The 24380-nt window shown below is 43.7% G+C and overlaps 1 protein-coding gene across 3 annotated transcripts in view; it reads right to left on the bottom strand.

The window, feature by feature from the left end:
• cadps2 (Ca++-dependent secretion activator 2) overlaps nt 1-24380 on the bottom strand; it is a 603629-nt gene that overhangs the window by 43889 nt on the left and 535360 nt on the right. The gene's annotated exons all lie outside the window — the stretch shown is intronic.

Genomic DNA, 24380 nt, shown 5'->3' on the forward strand with positions numbered 1-24380 from the left:
CATGTATGATCTGCTGTTTCAAGGTGCTTCACCTGATGGTCATGTTGAAAACTGAACAACGGTCAACTATGGCAAGGGAATAACCCCGAGATTCCAACCTGCGCCAATGTAGATGGCAGGAACGCCCTTCATCACAGTAAAGCTGAACACAATCTCTGACAGGAATATTTAATCACAAGATTGCAGGGCTCACTCCCCAATCGGGCACTCCCAGCGAGGTGCTGTGCTTGCAGGATGTGCTAGTTGGGACCTCCTGGGCCCGCGGTCCCTGAGTTTTCATCTGTTTAAATGAATGGATGAAAAATCAGGGGCAACGGACCCCCGATTTCCCAACAATTGCCCTCCTGCGAGTGCTACCCCTAGAGGAATCAGTCCTTTTATGGCCAACGGAGAATTGAGGTAAACATAGGAAAACTGTTGGAATTCTCTACATGGGATTACCCCACTTTACTGCTCATCGTTAATATTAAAATAAGTTCTCCAGCTTCCTAATAATAGCTATGCCTTAACTACTTTGGTACACATTGCTGTGGTTTATTTGAGCAAAAAATTCACTGCGAGTGCAAAACACGATATTTGTAGCAACTTTGTCACTCCTGTGAGCAACTCGAGGGAAAGGTCTTCATTTGAGTCAAAATGAAAGAATCATTTCAATATGAGTAGTTTTCTTCCATCGATGGCTCAACGTGTCTCACAAAATGTTGAAATTACCAAAACAAAACTAATGACACTGAAGGAAGTGAAAAACATTAATTATTGGAACATGAAAGCCAAATGACTGGCGACATAAGAAATGGTTGGAAAAGAAAGAAAGAACTTGAATTTATACATTGCCTTATCGCATCCTCAGGATGTCCCAAAGTGCTTCAGAGCCAATTAGGTACTTTTTAAATGTAGCCACTGTTGTCTTTTTGCAAACGTGGCAGCCAATTTGCAACCAGCAAAACCCACAAACAGCAAATGAATAAATGGTCACTTAATCTGAGTTTTTTTGTTGGTTTGAGAGAGAGTTGTGAGGACACCTGGAGAACTCCTCAGTCTTCTTCAGCATGCCATGGGATCTTTAATATCAAACCGAACAGACAGACATGGCTTCGATTTGACTCTCACCATAAGGTGGCACCTTTGAAAATATAGTAGTCCCTCATCACTGCACTGATGTGCTAACCTAGTTTATGTGCTGAAGTCTGAAGCTAAGAGCTGACTGATTGATCAAGGTTCAGTCAATAAGGGTTATGTTCCTAATAGGACAAGGATGATGAAAGATACGATCTTTGAAGGGACATTGCAAAGGACAATAAAACAGAAACGATGGCTTCGATATTAACCGCCGCCCCCACGACGAGCGGGAGGGGGGGTTCAAAATTTTAAAATGGGGAATGTATCCCCAACCCGCTGCAAATACGTCCAAACCGTGTGATGCTCGAGGTATGACAGTGTCCCGTCTTGGAGAGGCGGGACACTTTATTAACATATTTAAATCAGGCTCCCACAATGCAATCCGGAGCCTAATTTAAATTTAACCGTTACCATGCAGGTTTCCCAAGAAGCCCGGCAGTGAGAGGGAGGTGGGAACTGCTGGCTCAAGAAGGTAAGTGCCTTTTACAGCACTCGCAGACTTCCCACGATGACCTTTCTCTTCACCACTCCCCACCCCGCCCCCCGCCAGGCCCCAATCTCTAGCTCCCACCCTCCTGATCGCCGGGGACCGTCCCCAAGGGTCCCCGGCTGCGGCCTCCTGCTGCTGGTTTCTTGCCCGGTAGCTGGCCAGCCTGTCAATTTGACCAGCTGCCAGGCGGGAAACGGAAGAAAAAAATTATAATGGGGTCCTGTCAGTAAATTCGGCAGGACCTCCACGTCCCCCAGGTTTTCCCCATGCTACCGCGCTCCCCTGTATTCTCCCTGCTAGTATCGGGGCCGATACCTATGTATTGGATGAGATGCTACCTTCAATTGTGATTTCATCTAGCTGGGCCATGCTGGTGACAGGGAATTGAACATGACTCAGTCAACTTTATCTAAGCTTGGTCACTGCAGTTCTTCCTTGTGTGGTGAAGTTATAACTGAGGGTAGGAACTTCATATAAAAATAACTTCCTAAATTAAAAAAGTGTTGATGCAACAAAGTTTTTTTTTCTTAATTCATTAAAGTGCATTTATGTATGAAAAATAATTCAACAGTTCTCAAAATTAAAAAAAATCTTTTGAAAATTTCAAGTCCTTTTCTTGTTCATTTGGCAAAAACTTGGAGGTAATGACGCACTCTGTGTCAAAACTTGCAATTTTGCTAAAGAAAAACCATGTGGCTGTTTTGTTTTCTCTTCAAGAATAAGGACCTCTTTAAATAGAACCTTGTGCACCTTGGTTGACCCATCATGTGTTAAGGGAAAGGCAATTTTGTGACAGTCCCATTTTAAATAATTTACTTGACTTCCTGCAGCTTTACTCAGCAGAAAGACAGACAACCTTTCAGCTCCCCTTTTAGTGTAGGCAGTTGGTAATAATCATGTCCCTTTACAGACTGTTCAAGATCAACACAATTAGAAACCTGGGAATTACTTACAAAGAAACCAACCTAGTATAAGGTATACCACATATGTTCAGGGTAATTCCAGGTCCTGGTGTTCCCAGGGAGCACCTGTGCAATAATTTCCTGAGCTGCACTTCATGCGAGTACTATACCCTGCCGGAAGTGCGGGATCACAGAATCAATCACCCCACTTCATATAGTAAATTTGTAGGACAGTCACATACAGTGGTAGTCTGTGGATCTTGACCGTGATACCCAACAGTTCCTGATTGGACCTCTAGTCCAAAACTAGAGGTCATAAATATAAAATGTTGCTAATAAATCCAATGGGGAATTCAGGAGAAACTTCTTTACCCAAAGAGTGGTAAGAATGTGGAATGCACTACCATAAGGAGCAGTTGAGGCAAATAGCATTGATGCATTGAAGGGGAAGCTAGATAAGCACATGAGGGAGAAAGGAATAGAAGCTGATAGGGTTAGATTAAGTAGGGAGCGAGGAGGCTTGTGTGGAGCATAAGGGCCGGCATAGACCAGTTGGGCCAAATGGCCTGTTTCTGTGCTGTAGTTTCGATGTTATTTGATGTACAAAGAATGAGTCACTATGTGGCACTGTCACTGAAGGTTACATGGCTGGGGTCGTGGAGGGGGAGGGGTGGACTAAGCACCCTTTTGCTATGCAACGGATGGGCAGGCGCCAGATTTATTGAGACGCATGGGGCAGGTGGGTGACGGAGATACACCTTGATGGAGATGGCACTTGTCACTGCCTGCCCCAAGCAAATCCCATGGCCTCTGCAAATTCTGGCTGGAGGGCACCAGTGGGCATGATCACAGCAGTTATGCTGGGAACATACCATGATAGTTTTCAGGACCATAATGTTCAACATGTGGCATAAAAGTGCATTCCTACAACCAGCATGGTCAGACTGAATAGGCATGACACTAAATCGACCAACAAACAAATCAAAAGTAAAATAAAGAAACAAATAACCTCTATAAAATCCAGCAGGGAGAAAGGGCATTGGGTTCACCGGGATGAATATAACATGTAGAAATGTGTTAAAGGGATGATGAGAGAAGCCGAGGGAGACCTAGAAAAACAAAGCATAGCGGCAAACACAAAACACTAAGAAATTCTTGGAGTACTACAACAGTAAGAAGGCAGTTAGAGAAGAGGTGAGATGCATAAAAGATCCAAATGGACTCGAAACAGAGAAGGAGCACTGGACTGTAAACATGCTGAACGATTACTTCGAATATTACCTCCAACTATTCAGAGCAACATGTCCTCCCTAAACATAGATAGCCTAAGAAAAATCAATGACTTTGATATAAATGAGATGGAAGTCTTGGACAGCTAAAAGGGCTCAAAACCATTAAGTCACTAGGGATTGAAGGCATTCATACCCAGACTTCTGAGAGAGACGAGGGAGGAGAATTGAGCCACCGAGAGTCATTATGAGGGAATACTAGATACAGGCTGACATGGTGTCTATATTCAAAAAGGGTGAGAAATCAGACTTAGGCAACTACAGACCGATTGGTCTTACATCAATCCTGTGTAAAATAATTGAATCAATTATCAGGTGGAAACTTGAGGATTGCCTATATAATAATAACTTAATTAACAGCAGTAAATATGGATTCAGAAGGGAAAGAACCTATCTGACTAACCTCATAGACATCTTTGAGGAAGGGACACTTCAAATAGCAACTATTTTATTAGAATCATAGAATCATAGAAGTTGACAACATGGAAACAGGCCCTTCGGCCCAACATGTCCATGTCGCCCAGTTTATACCACTAAGCTAGTCCCAATTGCCTGCACTTGGCCCATATCCCTCTATACCCATCTTACCCATGTAACTGTCCAAATGCTTTTTAAAAGACAAAATTGTACCCGCCTCTACTACTGCCTCTGGCAGCTCGTTCCAGACACTCACCACCCTTTGAGTGAAAAAATTGCCCCTCTGGACCCTTTTGTATCTCTCCCCTCTCACCTTAAATCTATGCCCCCTCGTTATAGACTCCCCTACCTTTGGGAAAAGATTTTGACTATCGACCTTATCTATGCCCCTCATTATTTTATAGACTTCTATAAGATCACCCCTAAACCTCCTACTCTCCAGGGAAAAAAGTCTCAGCCTATCCAACCTCTCCCTATAAGTCAAACCATCAAGTCCCGGTAGCATCCTAGTAAATCTTTTCTGCACTCTTTCTAGTTTAATAATATCCTTTCTATAATAGGGTGACCAGAACTGTACACAGTACTCCAAGTGTGGCCTCACCAACGCCCTGTACAACTTCAACAAGACATCCCAACTCCTGCATTCAATGTTCTGACCAATGAAACCAAGCATGCTGAATGCCTTCTTCACCACCCTATCCAACTGTGACTCCACTTTCAAGGAGCTATGAATCTGTACTCCTAGATCTCTTTGTTCTATAACTCTCCCCAACGCCCTCCATTAATGGAGTAGGTCCTGGCCCGATTTGATCTACCAAAATGCATCACCTCACATTTATCTAAATTAAACTCCATCTGCCATTCATCGGCCCACTGGCCCAATTTATCAAGATCCCGTTGCAATCCTAGATAACCTTCTTCACTGTCCACAATGCCACCAATCTTGGTGTCATCTGCAAACTTACTAACCATGCCTCCTAAATTCTCATCCAAATCATTAATATAAATAACAAATAACAGCAGACCCAGCACCGATCCCTGAGGCACACCGCTGGTCACAGGCCTCCAGTTTGAAAAACAACCCTCGACAACCACCCTCTGTCTTCTGCCGTCAATTCAATTTTGTATCCAATTGGCTACCTCACCTTGGATCCCGTGAGATTTAACCTTATGTAACAACCTACCATGCGATACCTTGTCAAAGGCTTTGCTAAAGTCCATGTAGACCATGTCTACTGCACAGCCCTCATCTATCTTCTTGGTTACCCCTTCAAAAAACTCAATCAAATTTGTGAGACATGATTTTCCTCTCACAAAACCATGCTGACTGTTCCTAATCAGTCCCTGCCTCTCCAAATGCCCGTAGATCCTGTCTCTCAGAATACCCTCTAACAACTTACCCACTACAGATGTCAGGCTCACCGGTCTGTAGTTCCCAGGATTTTCCCTGCCGCCCTTCTTAAACAAAGGCACAACATTTGCTACCCTCCAATCTTCAGGCACCTCACCTGTAGCTGTCGATGATTCAAATATCTCTGCTAGGGGACCCGCCATTTCCTCCCTAACCTCCCATAACGTCCTGGGATACATTTCATCAGGTCCCGGAGATTTATCTACCTTGATGCGCGTTAAGACTTCCAGCACCTCCCTCTCTGTAATATGTACACTCCTCAAGACATCACTATTTATTTCCCCAAGTTCCCCAACATCCATGCCTTTCTCAACCGTAAATACCGATGCGAAATAGTCATTTAGGATCTCACCCATCTCTAGTGGTTCCGCACACAGATGACCTTGTTGATCCTTAAGTGGTCCTACTCTCTCCCTAGTTACTCTTTTGCCCTTTATGTATTTGTAGAAGCTCTTTGGATTCTCCTTTGCCTTATCTGCCAAAGCAATCTCATATCCCCTTTTTGCCCTCCTGATTTCTCTCTTAACTCTACTCCGGCAATCTCTATACTCTTTTAGGGATCCACTTGATCCCAGCTGCCTATGCATGTCATATGCCTCCTTCTTCTTTTTGACTAGGGCCTCAATCTCCCGAGTCATCCAAGGTTCCCTACTTCTACCAGCCTTGCCCTTCACTTTATAAGGAATGTGCTTACCCTGAACCCTGGTTAACACACTTTTGAAAGCCTCCCACTTACCAGACGTCCCTTTGCCTGCCAACAGACTCTCCCAATCAACTTCTGAAAGTTCCTGTCTAATACCATTAAAATTGGCCTTTCCCCAATTTAGAATTTTAACTTCTGGGCCAGACCTATCATTCTCCATAGCTATCCTAAAACTAATGGAATTATGATCACTGGTCCCAAAGTGATCCCTCACTAACACTTCTGTCACCTGCCCTTCCTTATTTCCCAAGAGGAGGTCAAGTTTTGCCCCCTCTCTAGTCGGGCCATCCACATATTGAATGAGAAATTCCTCCTGAATACACTCAACAAATTTCTCTCCATCCAAGCCCCTAATGCTATGGCTATCCCAGTCAATGTTGGGAAAGTTAAAGTCCCCTACTATTACCACCCTATTTTCATTGCCCACATTAATCTCAATCACCCAAAATGACACCACTTACAATTTTTTTTAAAGTGGGCAGAAGTTAGTCGCCTTGACCTTCATTTGCTGAATCTCATCCAAAACTGATTGACAGACTTGTTGTGGTTGTTTTTTTTAATATCAAAGAGCAGACAGAAACTATTTTGTTGCCGCAGCTATTTTCCCCTCCTTGCCTACCTGTCGCAGGCCTGGAGACATATGGGAGTTTCACACCTTGAGAATAGATTTTCTCATGCAGTCTGCAGTCTTGAGACGGTAACTAATTATTACAAGAACATACACAACTTAGATGGATTCACTGCAGCAGCTGGTGACATTTACCAATTAGAATTGCAGTTCTTTAAAACAATTTCTTCTATTCTGCAACTTGCAAAGGGTAATTATTTATAATGAATGGCTAAGAGATATACTCTTTATTAGTACACATCTTGAACAACTGTCATGTTTTCTGGTTTGTCAGAAGGTGCTGAAGAAAGGAAGCAAACAATTTTTTCATTATTAGCACCATTAAACTTCATAGCTCAGCTCATCAGATTGTGCAGGTCATCTCTTACATCAAAGTTAAATGAAGAGGAAACAAATTGCTTTCTCGCACTGAGTTAGCGCTTATTCAAAAAAAAAAATCACAAACAACTTGAACTTTGATCTCAAATCTATCATCTTATTTTTCATGAGTTAATGTGTGAATGTCCATGGGAATAATCGGTGCAAATGGTTTTACCGAATGGAATCAACATGATGTACAGAACCCTAAACATAACAAGGGACAGACAGCATGGGCGAGGGGGGAGCTTTATGTCAGTTATGATTTCTCTGCAAGGCATCAATGTCTCAAAACAACTCTGACAGATTTTTTTAAAATTAATTCATGGGATGTGGGCGACACTGGCAAAGCCCAGCATTTATTGCCCATCCCTAATTGTTGGTTGCTTTTAGAAAGGCTTTGTTTCTGGTATTCCAGATCTTCTGCTCTTTTACCCCGCTATCTGTAAGAGCGAGGACACCTATTTCTTTGTCTTTATCCTTTTACAAAAGGAACCAATAAATCCACTCCAGGAGCTGAGATGCCAGCAGTATTAGCAATGCTGGAACCTAATGAAAGTAAACAGAGAGGCAAGGGGTAGGTAGGGGTAAGGATTAAAACATAAACCGTCCAACCACATTCACACCAGCGTTATGAAAGTGAGCTGGGGTCACACTGAACATCCAACCATCATCAGATTGCAACATTATACCATGGTGTGCCCTGAAAGAGTGTTGTTACACTGTGGGCTACATCTTCTGGTCCCAATATATGGACTGGAGGACCGGTGACTGCGAGCTTTGTGCTTACCTGAAATAGGAACGTCCACCTCAAATTAGATGTACAGAGTGAGTTCCTGGTCTGGTTTGGAACTCCTGCTGACAGCTAGCTAAAAGAGATGCAGGGGCCGGTGGGGTGGGGGGGGGGGGGGTGGCGGGGGGAGGATTTCCAGTGTAGCCCCAGCTGCTGAAGGACTGCAGCCAGGATTTAAAGGGATGCCCACTTAAAGGTAAGTAGCTACAAGCCAAGATTTCCGTCCAAATGCTGTGATGGAAAAACAAGAGTGGAAGTAGGGAATGGGGTCTATTGCTAAGTTATGGAGTGTTGTCGAATCTGAACCCCTTGTTTGATACATGGCGAAGAGGAGATCCTGCTGCACCAAATAGTGGGAGGCGGAGCGCCCTATTTGACACTCCAGAGCACCTGCCTCAGAGGACAGCAGTGAAGCATGTTTGGCAGCCGGTATTTCCGATTTCCATATACTAAGACCTGGTAACCGATACAGAAGAAGGCGGCAGACCTTAAAAAGAGGTGCCAAGTTAAGGCTTCACAACCGTTCAATATAACGTAGATGGCTCAAGCATGCATGCTGCAAAATGATGGCTATCAACCTGCTCCAATTTTACTGCTTATCTTCGCGGAGCCCTTGGACAACCTTGTAGCTCTTTCATTGCTTACCGTGCGTGCCTATATTGTAGTAGGGCAATTGCAACTTACAACTGAAACCATTGGCACACTAACATCTTGTAAGAGTGTCACACAGCAAATCACTGTTATACAATCTAATCAAACGATGGATGGTCAGCTATTGTTACACAGGATGGGCTGTAGATTGGGCAGATGTCTGCCACTGTGTATGGGCCTTCAACTTACAACAGCTCAAGACTACTATCCTGGTTGCATGACAAACTGGTACCTAATACAAGTGAACAACTGAATAGGAGGGGGACCAGGAAATTGCAGGTCCTTAACTCCCTTTGAGATAGCCACCTTTGGGCACCATTGTCTACAAGAGTATCAAGGGAGTATGGGAAGGTGAAGTTTGAGGCCTCACTCACACTTAGTGCTGCTACCATCCTCTCCAGATTATCTGGTCATTATCACATTGCTGTTTGTGGGACCTTGCTGTGTGCAAATTGGCTGCTGCATTTCCTACATTACAACAGTGACTACACTTCAAAAGTACTTCATTGGCTGTAAAGTACTTTGGGACGTCCTCAGGTCATGAAAGGCGCTATATAAATGCAAGTTATTTCTTTCTTTCTTTCTTCTCCCTCCCTCACGGTTACATAGCCATACCCTTACATGCAACACAATGGAGCACAGGTCTTGCTTACTTCTCAATCACGTACAGGCATTCTCACAATCACAAAGATTACAGTATCTTTTAATCCAAGCTCTGTTTGAAGGCATGACTTGGACCTAGCATTCTACCACTTGTTCTGTTTTGGTCACTGTAGTTCCTGGACAGCAGCCTTCCAGCACTACCAGTGATCAGAACAAGTCAGCACCTCAGCACTCTGTTTCTCTCTTACCCTGTTTGCAAGGACCAATAAAGCTACACACAGTGCAGGGGTGAGGTGGTCCAAATACCATCAATGACCTTGTACTGTGGGAAATATAGTATTGCAGTGGCATTGGGCAACGGTGTTATGATCTTGTTGCGCTTCACTAGGAAAGCAGATGCTGACCAACAGTTACCTGTTTGGTACAGATGTGGACTAGTCATTGGTTTATATTGCAGTTGATCCATACGGTAGCCTGGAAGGAGGCGGAGACAGAAAAGATGAGGACAATGGTGACCTTCACTGCCGCTAGCAGTGCCATCTCTATGTTGCAGGTTCACTGCAGATGGCACAGCATTATGACTGTCTCTGTGCTGGCGCAAGGCTTGCAGATGTGCTTGGTCATTTCCAGGTGGGTGGTCGGTGACATAATGCTGAGCACGGGCAGTCTGGCTTTGGTGCCCGGCATGTGTGTCTTCTTTCATTTTGCACTACTACAATCATAAAATACAGCATTTAGGGCACGTTAAAAGCAACCCCCGTCATTAAATTTAAGTTGACTTGACAACTGGCATGGGATTCTGTGGCTTGCTTTTAGATGCCTTGTTGTTCCCCAAACTGCAATGAAAGTTTGTCCTGTCAGAGCCCCTTTTCATACCCGTTCTGCCTGTATGGTCTTCCTGTTCTGCTGAACTCTTGTAAATGCCTTAATTGCAGTTGGCTTTCTGGAGAGTATGTAATCAATACTGGACCAGCTTTTGTTTGTACATAAACATTCCCTACCCGTTCTGATGCCAATAAAACCCAAAACTAGAATTAAAAAGCACCTGAAAAAATTGACCTGAAAAAAAAGTTAAGAAAAAAAAAGCATTTCTGCCCCATAAAGAGTTCCCTAGTGCATGGAACTGCCCTTTACACCCACTTCAGATGGGTGAACAGATGCACAGTGCTAGAGGCCATTAGCTTATTAAAATGAAGCTCTCAAATGTAGCATCTTAAAATAAATATATGAAAGCACTTTTGAGAATTTAATAAAAAAACAAAAATAAATAAATTCTTGTACATTTTCTACAGGAGCACTTTAGACCAGCCCAAGGCTGGCCAGTTAGAGTGGAAGGGAATCTAGCTCATTTTCCCAACATTTCGATGCACATTCCGTGTTGGCATGGCATAGCCTACCAGCTGGAAACTTTCTTTCCATTGGCTGTTTTCTTTGTTAAACAAGGAAATCTGAATGCCATCTCCTGTATATCTCCAGGCCCTTTGGTTGCTGAACTAAATGATAAAGCAGCAATGTAAACCACAATTATAATAGGGAATGACCTCCATATTGTGCTGCCAACCTTTCTATTCAGTCCTCTTGCTGCCCAGATCCAACGTGGATAGAAATGGAGATCCACAGCTAGGCCGCAGGTTTTAACGGTGAGTCCAGCATGTTTTAAAATCGCTAATAGCAATTTTCCATTTGTCTCTTTTTGCCCTTTGTAAGCTGCTCACTACCACTCAGGACCTGAACTTTGAACTGTGCAGTCCTTCAGCAGTGTTCAGTGGTTGGTTAAAAGGGCAGATTGCCTCACCCACAGAGATGGAATACTTCACATCTGTATACTTGTGGTGCTCCATCCAGTGACCCAGCCCAGCTGTGTTAAAACTCATCAAGCATGAGGCAACTGAGTTGGAGTGACAGGCAGTATTAGGAATCAAAGGCTCAGGTGCTTGAGTCTGAGCAGCAGGGCCGACCCCAGCAGAGTTCTTTTTTTTTTACAGGCAGTGCAAGTGAAACCTCCGACTTTCATTTCACACATTAGTGATCTGTTCACTGCAGTGTACAGGCAAATCCTTTTCCCACACGTCACCAATTAAGTCCCTGGATATGCTCTTAAACACTCAGAGGCTCCCGCCTTCCAAGCCCGAGTCCCTGCTTAATTTTTGTATTGTGCCTCATTGATATGAAGCAGAACTACACTTGGGCAATGGATCATTCATCCCGCTTAGCAAATACAACTCATCTCTCCAACTGCATTATATATTTTAATGAATAACCTAAAATGTAGCTTTCTGGAAAAAAAAATCCCGGTTATATCAGGTCCCTCAAGTGCATGTAAGTTAAAATTGGTCAATATATCCCAAACAGAATTTCCATCAAGTCAATATAAATAAGCGTGGGACATTAGGGGGTAGAAATTCGATTTGGGCAAAAGCAAATCGTCAAGTCCATTTTACACTCTGCCTGATTTTCTTTTCCAATGAACTCAAAATCGGGCCGAGTGGAAAACGGGCGGCTGATGCACTATCGCCATATATTTGCACTATTGTCCAAAAAGTCTATATACAGGCACACAGATCAGCAATGCATTTTTACACCATAGATGCAAACTGAATATTAGAGGTTTTTTTGCTGTGGATTATTTCTGAACCTAGTATTACTTCCAAGTCCCATGTGCCATGAGTTACAAGAGCCAGCCTTCATTTGGTTTCTGACTGCTTTAATCTTCACATCAGTGAGAGGTGAGCAGCCTCAATACATTCTCCACAGTTATTCCTACACGGTGAAAGTTAATTCAAAAACCAGCACCACCCAATCTCAACCCCCCGCTAAAAATACAAGGGCTGATTTTCCTGCTTCTCCTTGCCCAGCGTTGGACAGATGGAGCACTCCTGAAATGCACTCTGCCTGTCCAGGTCTCAAAAGGGCCAGAATTTGGTGGGCCGCATCATTAACAGGGCCCACTCACATCCCCGTGCAAGTCCAGCCCTAGGCAGGACCTATTGCCTAAAGGTGGGGCAAGAAGACAGTGTATCTCTGTAGGCCTGAGAGGCCTGCAGAGACGGTAATGGTTGCAGTAGTCAGGGACTTGTGGCTGTCCTCCAAATACAGCTGTTAGAAAGCAACCTGCTGATTCCTGTCCCAACATCCCTAACGACAAAAGAAGAGAGTTACCTACAGGCCACAAAATGAAATAATAATTAAAACGCAGTAATCTTGTTCGAGTGCAGCATTGCTTTTAAAAAAAAAACCCATGATATCCAATGGTTTTTGTATGAAATGTACTTTACGAAACAACAGAACCACCGGGGCTGGGGGGGTGGGGGGGGATGAAATTGGTCTTGGACGGTAATGCAAAATGAGCAATAGCTCATCAAGTGTCTGTTTTACACTCTGTCCGATACTCTTCTCCATTGAAGTCAACGGAAAAAAAAATCGGTTGGAGTGCAAACTGAACTGCCCATGTGCTATCGCCCATTGTGCCCTACCGTCTAACGCCAATTTCACCTCCACTGTGTCTATTACGTCAGAGGTCTCCAATTTTTTGTTTATGTGGGCTATGTAGATATGTACCATGGAGCCTAGGGGCCACACAAAGTTTAAATCCCTCTTCCCATTAATTTACAAATGTGACAAATCAAGACACAACAGTCTTCCGAAATATCCAGGCCCGCAAAATGAACATGTTCAATTTACCATGATGCCAGGGATGAGGAACTTCAGTTATGTGGAGAGACTGAAGAAGCTGGGGTTGTTCTCCTTAGAGCAGAGAAGGTTAAGGAGGCATTTAATAGAGGTGTTCAAAATTATGAGGGGTAAATAAGGAGAAACTGTTTCTACTGGTGGGAGGGTCGGTAACCAGAGGACACAGATTTAAGATAATTGGCAAAAGAACCAGAGGGGGGATAAGGAGACTTTCACAATGATTTAGGAGTGGTATATATTTTCACTGGGACCAGCCAGATGGACAGCATTCCTAAGTTGCTATATTCTTATTCTCAATGCAGGATTTATAAAGGGGCACATTGATGGGTTATTGCGCATGTGTGCATGGTTGTTTAAAATGCTTCAGAAGGGGGTGGGCATGGGCAGACCTGGATACAGGTATACATGGGCTATCATACCTTTTGTAGGGGTTTCTTTGGATTGGGTTACGCTTCCTGCACTACTGGCAACCAATAGTTTTGTGCTGTCATTGGCATCAACTCATCCTTCCCTTTGAGGAGTTGTGGGTTCCTTCACTTTTGATGAGGATGTAATGCGGGATTTGTGAAAGGTTATTTGCTGCATGAGCCTCAAAGAAAGGGGTCCAGACTGTTTAATATTTGCCCAATTCTTGATGGAAGCTATGCATCACACACTTTAACTCGACCAAGTACACAGGCCTTTTGTATAATATAACATTTCAGCACTTCTAAACTACACCTGTAAATCTTGGGTATTAATTAGTAATGAACTCATTCACGTACGCAATCACTAGGAAACGGGTCTACATAACAAGGTAGATGTGCTGCAAGCATGAATGAACTTTTGTTAGTCAGAAGGAAAAAGTTGTTTTGTTTAGTCTTATTTTTCTTAAGCAGCTTTGTTATCTAGAAGAATGGCTTTTCACAGGTAGAATGGCTTGTGCAAGTCTAATTCTGGGTGTAGACTTCAGTAGCTTTGGTGAAGGTTAATCACTAGTTAACCTGACCAGATGAACACATGGTCTAAATGAACAAAAAATTCCCCACTTAATTATATGCTGCAAAGCCTCTCACTTCCTGCTGTTAAACCTAATCCCACAGGTGCAGCTTCTGTATCTCAGGCTGTTTACTGTTAGGTGGGCTGGTCTCTTCAGCCTTTTCACAGCAACAGATTTAGCTTGAGAACTAACTGATTAACCTTTCACTGGAGGTCAAAGTACACTGATTGTGAGATTAAACATTGTCATGGTGTTATTTTCTAAGAAGCGGAATGGAATATAAAACATACCATTCCAATTTGATTATTATGCTCTAAGCTGCACTCCTCCACATCATAATTCTATGATTATAATGAAGAAAAGGTGACTATTTACTCACAGCTTCTGGTTTATTGATAGCTCTGCAGGCCTGTCACTCATTTTTCTCCTTAACTTTAGCTGTTGATATGCTGGACATGAGATTTGGAATATTCATCTTCACACATGCCAACCTAGAACATGAGATAAAACTGACCAACAGCTTCAAAAAAAAGCTGGCATATGCCCAGAAAAGCTGACAGCTGAAACAAAAACCCTGAATATATGCCTATAACATATGGAAATGAGTAGTTCCACTGAAAGTGAGATGGGACATGGACTTTGCCATAACTTATCCATTGTATCATTGCAAATTGTATGAAAAAAAAGTTAAAATGTAGAAAAAAACATGATTTTTGCAATGGTGATATAGAAATTTCAAAAGGGGGATTGTGAAAGCTGAAGGTGTGATATTTATTTTGAGGTGGGGGGGGGGGGGGAGGATGTCAGGGGCATCATCCCCCAGAAAATATTAATTTTTGGCAGTTTACTTGGTGCATTTTCCAGGAGTCTATTCAGCATGTTGGAATGGTATATCGACCAGGGCATTTTACTGACAGAATGAAACAGATGCAATGGTCAGTTTAGACATAGCAACTAGTTAAAGGAAAAATGTTATTGAGCCCAGGCACCAGAAGAGATTAAAGTGAAGCGCACATGATCGTTTCTTTCTCTCTTATAGTTATCTGAATGAGTGTGAAATGATAATTAAAATAGTCTAGAAATTCCAGTTGCTACCAGGCCAATGCTGTCTAACCACGACAATTCCTGCCCTCAGGCACTGATGACAATTTAGAAGCACACATTTACAAATCCAAACAAGGGAGATTATTTGTGCAAAACATATATTTCACAGGAAATTGTTTTTATTGCTAGCTGCATATTGGGTAGATCAATTTGAATATTAAAAAAATTATGTAAAAAATAAATTCCCATGGTAACTGCAGCTTTAAGAACAGATCACACTGTGTAAATCCCAATAGGGTATCACTTCCTGCAGGTAGATTCTAACATAAGAAGTCAAAAGAAATCTAGCATAATTTTGTAAAGTGTACTTATTGCAGAATATATGCAATAAACACATGGCAAAGCATACTGTAAATTATAACGCATTAAGGATTGTGCCATATAATTATATTTAGTTACTTCAAGCAATTCAATTTCTTCACAACATATTACATTTCCTTCCACTGCCACCAGATAATAACTAAATATCACCTATATGTGGACTTTATTTAAGATTTCACTGCTGATGAAAGGCGAGCTCCTTAAAACTGCAATAATTTATTTGGTCTTCAAATGGCTAGCATGTGTTGTGTGCTGTTTCTTCATCAACACACGAGCAAACATGATTTCTTGATTCATTTACTTATCATAATGGTCTCTTACAGTTAAAACTGGCAGTTATATCACCCATCTCATTTTGAAACAGATCAGGGCCTTCTTGGTTTGAATTAGGTAACTTTTCTCACTCACCACAAGCCAAAACTTCACCTGTTCCATTGAGTGCAGGAACTATATGATGCATCATTGTGCACAGATATACATTAAAAAGTGAGCCACAGAGACCAACGAGGTGGTTCAGGAACCCAGTGAGGGCGGCTGGGTCTCAGCTCCATGCCCATTTTGAAGTCTGAACGTGGACAAACACTGACCGTCCACTTGAAACACAGATGGGTGGCATGTATGCAGACCTCCGACAATGTCACTTTTGAACTGTGAACGTAAGCAAAGAAGGCTCGCACTACTTCAAATTTGCCCTATTCCTTCCAGATCGCTATCCTATTGCTACTTGTTGCCTCTCCAGAGGACCAACTCGTCGTATGAGGATTCAAGAGCTTTGGTCCCGCTGCTCTATTCGGTGCAGCATTCGGCCAACATGTTATGTTGGGGGCCCACCTCATATTCTCCTTTATATGACTGTTAGTACATGTACATAATACAATGATAGGGTTTGATAGATATACAATTACATGTGGTTCCCCAGGGGCATTACATGTAATTGTATATCTATCAAAACCACCTGAGATCATTAAATTAATAACTTGGGTTTTTCTGGATACATTCAAGCCAAATGTTCATGTACAATGATCCCTTGCATGTTAACAGAGAAGGTTCACCTAAGTGGCCACTTCTTTATGACTGCTCTCCTTCTGTGCCACGACCTCTGCCCTGCTGAGTACGGAAGCCATTTGATCCCACACACAAGAAAGACAGAGCTGTAGCAGCAGATGGAGCAGCTCCATGGAGGCAGCAACCACGAAGTCAGAATGGGCACAACCCTAACCTGGGCAGAACGAATGGCCTGCCCACACACCGACTGTCCATGTAGAATGCAAAGAGTTGGCATATGTGTATCTATTAAATTGAAAGCACAATGCCAATTTTACATGAGCTGAAGTTCGAGTTTGATGCACCTCATAGGATCGCTAGTATATTTTGAATGGCTAATTGCAAACCTAAGGACTCGCACTGATACTCCAGCATGGTCATCCCTATTGCTATGTGATTGTAGTATTTAAGGTACAATAATGATAAATACTAGTACTTAAGATTTCTAAACTATCAAAATTATTCTAAAATTTCTATATGAAAAGTGCATTGCGTGGGTTCACTGGACAGATGTACCATGGCAGATTGGGCCATACAGACACCAGGAAAGTCCCATATTTGATTCCTGACCTTTACTGATTTATCTGATCTTAGCTGCGTATCAATGAGAGTACTACATTCTGCTGTAGGGTTCCCAATTGCTGTTCCCACATGACTTCTGATAGATATGTATATGTAAAGGGGGAACAGGGACAGGCTTAACTGGTCACTGTTGCAGTATTGCATGCATTTCTAAGCAAACCATGTAAAGAAGGAAATTAGGGCCATGGAAAAGGTACAGGAAACATTTGCGAGAATGAAACAAGGAATGAAGGTTACAATTTATGAAGAAAGTTTTGAAAGAATTTTCACTTGGAACAGAGAAGGTTAAGAGGGAAATCTAATATCTACTATCTAAATTATAAAGGCATTGAGAAACTAAATAGTCAAAGATACTGGTTGATGAATCAATAACATGGAGGCACAGGAAGAAAAGAACGAAATTGCAGTTATAATGTGCTTTTCATTTCATCACGACACCCCAAAGCGCTTTTCGGCTGACAATACAAAGCTAGGTGGGAAAGTAAGTTGTGAGGAGGACACAAAGGCCCCGATATTAGCGGGGAGGCGGGACGGCAGCAGGGTGGGGGGGGAGGGGCAATTGGGCACATGGCAAACCTGCATGAACCAAACTTACCATTTCCGACGTGATCGCACGTTGATTGATAGTGGTTAACGTCCTCTCCAGGTTTTGCGCCCGGCAGCTAGCCTGATTGATAGGCTGGCTGCCATCAGGAGCTGCAACCCGGGGGGGCAGGAAAGAGACAGAAGTCATCCGCGCTAGAACGGAAGACCGGGGTGGGGGGGGGGGGGAAGAGAATGGAAGATCCGGTGCTGGACTGGAAGACCGGGGGGCGAGGGGAAGCTCGGGGGGGGGGGGGGGAGGGGAAGATCGGGGAGGGAGAGGGGAAGATCGGGAGGAGAGGGGAAAGTCAGGGGGGCAGAGGGGAAAGTCAGGGGGGGTAAAGGGGAAAATCGGGGGGCGAGGGGAAGGTTGTGGGGAGGGGGAAGATTTGGGGGACATCTGGGGAAGATCAGGAGGGGGTGAAGAGGGGGACATCGGAGCGGGAGACATTGGACATCGGAGCAGGTTTCAAAGGTAGGTGCACTTAGTGTTTTCACTTCATTGCATGGTTTTTTATTTAATTTATTTAGTTTCTTTTTGCATGATCCGGCCCTTCACGCCTGGTTTCACCAGACGTGAATCAGAAGCGGTGGGCAAGCCGCCCAGGTAAGTTAAAAATCTTTCTAATCCCTTCATCTGTCACAGGTAAAGTGCCTTAAGTACCTCGGTACATTAGGCTCTTTAACTGTCATCCCGCCGGCTTTAATTGCTGGCGGGACTTCAGGTTTCGGGTCGACCGTGTGCACACAGGTGGGTCCCTGGGAAACTCGGAAGCCTGCGGGTTGGAGCCAGCTTCCCAACCCGAATGGGATTCGTGCGATTTTCGGAGCCTCCCTGCCCCCAACGCATCAGTATTTGCATCCTAAAATCACCCCCAAAGAGTCTTCAAAGGGATATAGACAGGTTAAGTGAGTGGGCAAGAAGGTGGCAGATGGAGTATAATGTGGGGAAATGTGAGGTTATTCACTTTAGTAGAAAGAATAGAAAAACAGAATATTTTTTAAATGGTGAGAAACTATTAAATATTGGTATTCAGAGAGACTTGGGTGTCCTCGTACAAGAATCACAAAAAGTTCATGCAGGTACAGCCAGCAATTAGGAAAGCAAATGGCATGTTGGCCTTTATTGCAAGGCAGTTGGAGTACAAAAGTAAGGAAGTCTTACTACAATTGTACAGGGCTTTGGTGAGATCTCACTTGGAGTACTGTGTACAGTTTTGGTCTCCTTATCTAAGGAAGGATAAACTTGTTTTAGAGGCAGTGCAGCAAAGGTTCACTAGATTAATTCCTGGGATGAGAGGGTTGTCCTATGAGGCGAAGTTGAGTAGAATGGGCCTATACTCTCTGGAGTTTAGAAGAATGAAAGGTGATCTCATTGAAATATATAAGATTATGAGGGGGCTTGACAGGGTAGATGCTGAGAGGTTGTTTCCCATGGCTGGAGAGTCGAGAACTAGGGGGCATAGTTGCAGGATAAGGGGTCAGCCATTTAAGACTGAGATGAGAAGGAATTTCTTCACTCGGAGGGTTATGAATCTTTGGAATTCTCTACCCCAGAGGGCTGTGGATGCTAAGTCGTTGAATATATTCAAGGCTGAGATAGAGAGATTTCTGGACTCTAGGGGAATCAAGGGATTTGGGGATCGGGCAGGAAAGTGGGAGTTGAGGTCAAAGATCAACCATGATCTGAGTGAATGGCGGAGCAGGCTCGAGGGGCCAGGCCTACTCCTGCTCCTATTTCTTATGTTCTTATAAGTACTTTTGAAGTGTGGTCATTGTTTAATGTAGGGAAACACAGCAACCAATTGGCACACAGAAAGGTCCCACAAAAAGCAATAAGATAAATGACCAGATAATCTGTTTTAGTGATGTTCGTTGAGGGTTAAATGTTGGCTGCAACACTAAGAGAACTCCCCTGCTCTTCAAATAGTGCCATGGGATGTTTTACGTCCACTTGAAAGGGCAGAGAGGACCTTGGTTTCACATCTTATCCAGAAGAAAGCACCTTCGACAGGACAGCACTCCCTCAGTACTGCACTGAAATATCAGCCTGGATAATGTGCTTAAGTCTCTGCAGTGGGGCTTCAACCTATGACCTTAAACAGAGGTGAGAGTGTTACGACTGAGCCAAGGCTCAGACTCAGAATTATCTCAGGAACGAAGGCGAAAGTTAGGAGATATTTATTCACACAGCAGATTATTAGAATGTGGAATACTCCACAGTTGGCTCCTGAGGCAGAGATTATAAAACAGAACTGGATCATGTTTTAAAAATAAAGGATATAAAAGAACACAGGGAAAAGGCTGGGAAATGGGACTGAAGTAGGTAATCCAGTTGAGGAGCTTGCACTAGTAGAGGCGTGATTGTCAGAATGGCCTCCAGTGCTGTAATTACAGTGATTCCATAATTATACAACTTGTGTTTGAATCTTGCCCAACTGATGTGGTGAAGGTCTCCTATCTATCTGCTGGCTTCAGGAGCCGAGAATGAAAGCGCCCCTAGTAACTGCCGATCTCATTCTCGGGTGTCAAGTCCTCAGTACAAAATTCCTATAATCTGACACAAATTGGTGCTAAATTAGTAATCTCATAAGAGTGATGAGTGCGGGAAGTGGAAAAACTCATGCTGAGTTTGGAGATTGCGTACACTGTTCATGCAATTAGAAAGCTTTAGTTTGCATCTGGCCACTGCTGTACCTGACCCACAAGTGCTTGACACTGACAAGGTGCAAAAATGTTCCATTCTCATTTTGATGAGCACAAATTCACGAAAGGAACAAATGGAAGTTTAAAAAAAAGAATTGCCCTGTTTAACTGTGTCCAATACCAACGACAAAGATAAGTGCACCCTCGACCAAAAGAAACTGAGTTGATCAAGTAATGAAATCAAAGTTTCTTTTCTGAAAAACTGCTGGGAAATGTAATACTCACAGTTAATTATTATGCTCCAATACTTGTTCATGCATGCAGCTCACACACAAACAAACAAAGGAAGCTTAAGGTTCTGAAGAATGGGAACGGAAATGTTCATGGCAAAGATTTACTGTTGAGATATTGGCTGATTTGTATGAAAATGTCATTTAGATTCATTGTACTACATATATAACAGCGGCTCTGCAGCCAATCTCAGTTGATGGTCTTTGACGTTGTCCTATCAATCACTGATCTTAAACAGAGATAGTTGGGAGTCAGGTGGCTAGGTTAAAGCAAAGGCAGTCAGTGAGGGCACTCGCAGATGATGGAACACGAGCTGCTTGGCTGACAAGCATCCTGGAGAAAATACCACAGATTGGTCCAATTGCTTGGTTTTTAGTTTTGCAGATTCAAAATAACACCAAGTTCTAGCATCCTGTTCTTTAGAAATCCACAATCTACCTGTTTTAAATGACTTGTGTGATATTATTTATATGGAATGCTTATACTACACATACAGTGCAATTTCCATGATAGGTCACCTGCCCTAATATCTCCTTATGTGTCCAATAATGCTCCCGTGAAGAGCTTTGGGACGTTTTACTGTGTTAAAGGTGCTATTGTGGTTGTTTTATTTTTACATTTCATGCTCATTATATCACAACTCATTCTAATTACTGGAAATATTTTTCTTTTGAATATACAGTTGATGCTAATATGGAAAGCATTAACATTCTTTGTTCTCCCAGTCTTGTCTAATACGTGCTCGGGTAAAGTTTCACATGTACTGATGGCTCTCCAGTGTCTTGCGCAGGTAGCCTCTATTCAGGTGCAAGCCCAGACAGCGAGTGTCAGCAGGCTATTTGACTGAGAAGAACTTTACAGCCGAGCCCAATCCTGTCCTTACCAGATGTCCACCCACTTTCCAGCAGGGGGTCATTGAATCGTGATCAGGAGGAGTTCGGCGTAACTCTTTCATTCCTTAGCCCAGAGGGCATTGACACCAAATGCCATCCCAGCCAAGATCAGCTGACTCCGTCCAGACCAGGGACTGATCCTGGGACTTGTCTGAACTACATGGCTTAGTGCTACACTAGTTACTGAATTTACCTACCAAACCATACAGAGCATGAAGATCTCATCTAATTCACCACCAGATTATTTTTTTAAAAAATGGGCTACATCTTCAGTCCCAGCACTCACAGAATGTGCCTACTAATGGGAGGTGCCGGGAGGGGGAGGGGAGATGGAATTTTCTGTGCTGCTGCAGTTACATAGACAGCGGCGGAAGCCATTCAAAGGGAAAATGATCACATAAAGGTAAACGGCCAAATGTGGAGAACACAAAATCTTTGGCTAGCAAATGCATTTAGATAACAAAAAAAAATGAAGGCAGAAGAAGGATTTTCTGGGCAAATGATGCAGGTCCCAGTCTCCATATTTGATGAACTGTGAAATGGAGATGCTGCTGCATGAGGCGGGTATGAAGAAGATTGCCCTACTTAGTACTCTAGGGCAGTCCTCAGGAGGACTGCAGCGCAGCATGCCTGGTAGCAGCTGGTGGCCAGGGTCAATAGTGTGCACGGTAGCTGCAGGATTGTGGAACAGGTGCAGAAGAAGATGGCACACCTTAATGAAGCTGCCACTGTAAGGCTACCCAACAGTACTAATACCAGGTAGATGGCACAAGTAAGTGCTGAAACATATTTATCAATGGTCCATGCCAATCTTACAGCTCTTCCGATACTTACCATGCAGGCCAATACTGCACCATACTACACATCGCAGTTTACAACTGAAACCACAGGCACAGTGACATCTTGTAAGGGTTTCACACAGCAAATCACTGTGACACAATCTAGCTGCATGATGCATGATCAGTTACTGGTGCAAAGGATGGACTGCTGGTTGGGCACAGGTCTGTCACTGTTCATGCTCCTTCAACTTACAACTTACTCCAGAATACTTCTTTGCTTGCACAACCAGTTGGCATCTAATACAAGGCAACAGGAGGATAGCTCAAAAATTACAAGTCGTTGACTACTTTTGAGGAAGCCATCTTGGATATCCTTTCCTATTAGAGCACTGAAGCGGTGCAGGAAGGTATAGCCAGAGGCCTCTCTCAGGCTCAGGCTGTTATTTCTTCTTCCTTCACTCACTGTCACACAAGCACATGAAGTAAAGCACAACATCATGGCTTACAGTATATTGACATGCAAGTATTATTGGATGGGGTGTCAGCTAGCCACCATTCTAATTTATGCAACTCTTGTATTTCTCTAAGCTTCCCCTGGTACCCCGTGTCACTCACTCCACCTGTTGCAGACATCAGCTCAGGTACCAACCCTGTGGAATTTAGGTAATGAGCAACATGTGAATTGAGAAGCTTGACTGAGGAGGACTAAGTGGTGAGGGCTGGAGAGGAGCAGGAACCTGCGGGCAAGAGGGCCAACTTGTATTGGTCTGTATCCAAGTCCAGCTGGGTGGGAAGGCACTCGCCTGGTTTCATTCTTGTCTATCCAGTTGTAGCCAGAGAATCACCTGCAATGGCTTCTCTTCCCGCTCCCACACCGTTACCTCTGGAGTCCCCCAGGATCTATCCTTGGCCACCTCCTATTTCTCATCTACATGATGCCCCAAAAACACATCAGATTCTACATGTACATTAACGACATCCAGCTTGACCTCACCTCCACCTCCCTCGACCCCTCCATTGTCTCACATTTGTCACACTTCTTGTCCGACACATGGACGAGCAAAAACTTCGTCCAACTAAATATTGGCGAGACCGAAGCCATTGTCTTTCGTCCCCGCCGCAAACTCCATTCCCTAGCCACCGACTCCATCCCTCTCCCTGGCCACTGTCTGAGGCTGAACCAGACTGTTCGCAACCATGGCATCCTATTTGAACCTGAGATGAGCTTCCGATCGCATATCCGCTCCATCACCAAGACCGCTTATTTCCACCTCGGTAACATTGCCCGTCTCTGCCCCGCCTCAGCTCATCTGCTGCTGAAACCCTCATCCATGCCTTTTTTACCTCTAGGCTCGACTATTTCAATGATCTCCTGGCTGCCCTCCCATCTTCCACCCTCCATAAGCTTGAGCTCATCCAAAACTCTGCTGCCCGTATCCTAACTCGCACCGAGTCCTGTTCTCCCATCACCTCCATTGGCTCCCGGTCAGGGAACATCTCAATTTTAAAATTCTTATCCTTGTTTTCAAATCCCTCGATGGTCTCGCCCCTCCCTATCTCTGTAACCTCCTCCAGCCCTACAACCCTCAGAGATCTCTGCGCTCCTCCAATTCTTGCCTGTTGCACATCCCCGAATTAATCACTCCACCATTGGCGGCATTGCCTTCAGCTGCCTAGGCCCAAAGCTCTGGAATTCCCTCCCTAAACCTCTCTGCCTCACTCTCCTCCTTTAAGACGCTTCTTAAAAACTACCTCTTTGACCCACCGGTCCTAATAGCTCCTTATGTGGCTTGGTGTCAAATTTTGTTTGATAACGCTCCCGTAAAGCGCCTTGGCACGTTTTACAACGTTAAAGGCGCTATATAAATGCATGTTGTTGTTGTTGAACAGCCCAGGGATTCAAATATCACGGGACCTGCTTGTAAAGGAAAACTATCTCAGAATGATCATCTTATGCATCCGTTTGAGGCTATCAAATGTATCCTGCAAGGCGTGGTTACCATCATAAGAGAATTTCACTAACTGCATCTACGCAGTCATTCAGAGCGGATTCTCGGCCTTGCAGTCCACCATGGAGTGTGGCATCTCAATGACATCTTTAGCAGA

This window comes from Heptranchias perlo, chromosome 18, assembly GCF_035084215.1.
Source record: "Heptranchias perlo isolate sHepPer1 chromosome 18, sHepPer1.hap1, whole genome shotgun sequence".
Lineage (NCBI taxonomy): Eukaryota > Metazoa > Chordata > Chondrichthyes > Hexanchiformes > Hexanchidae > Heptranchias > Heptranchias perlo.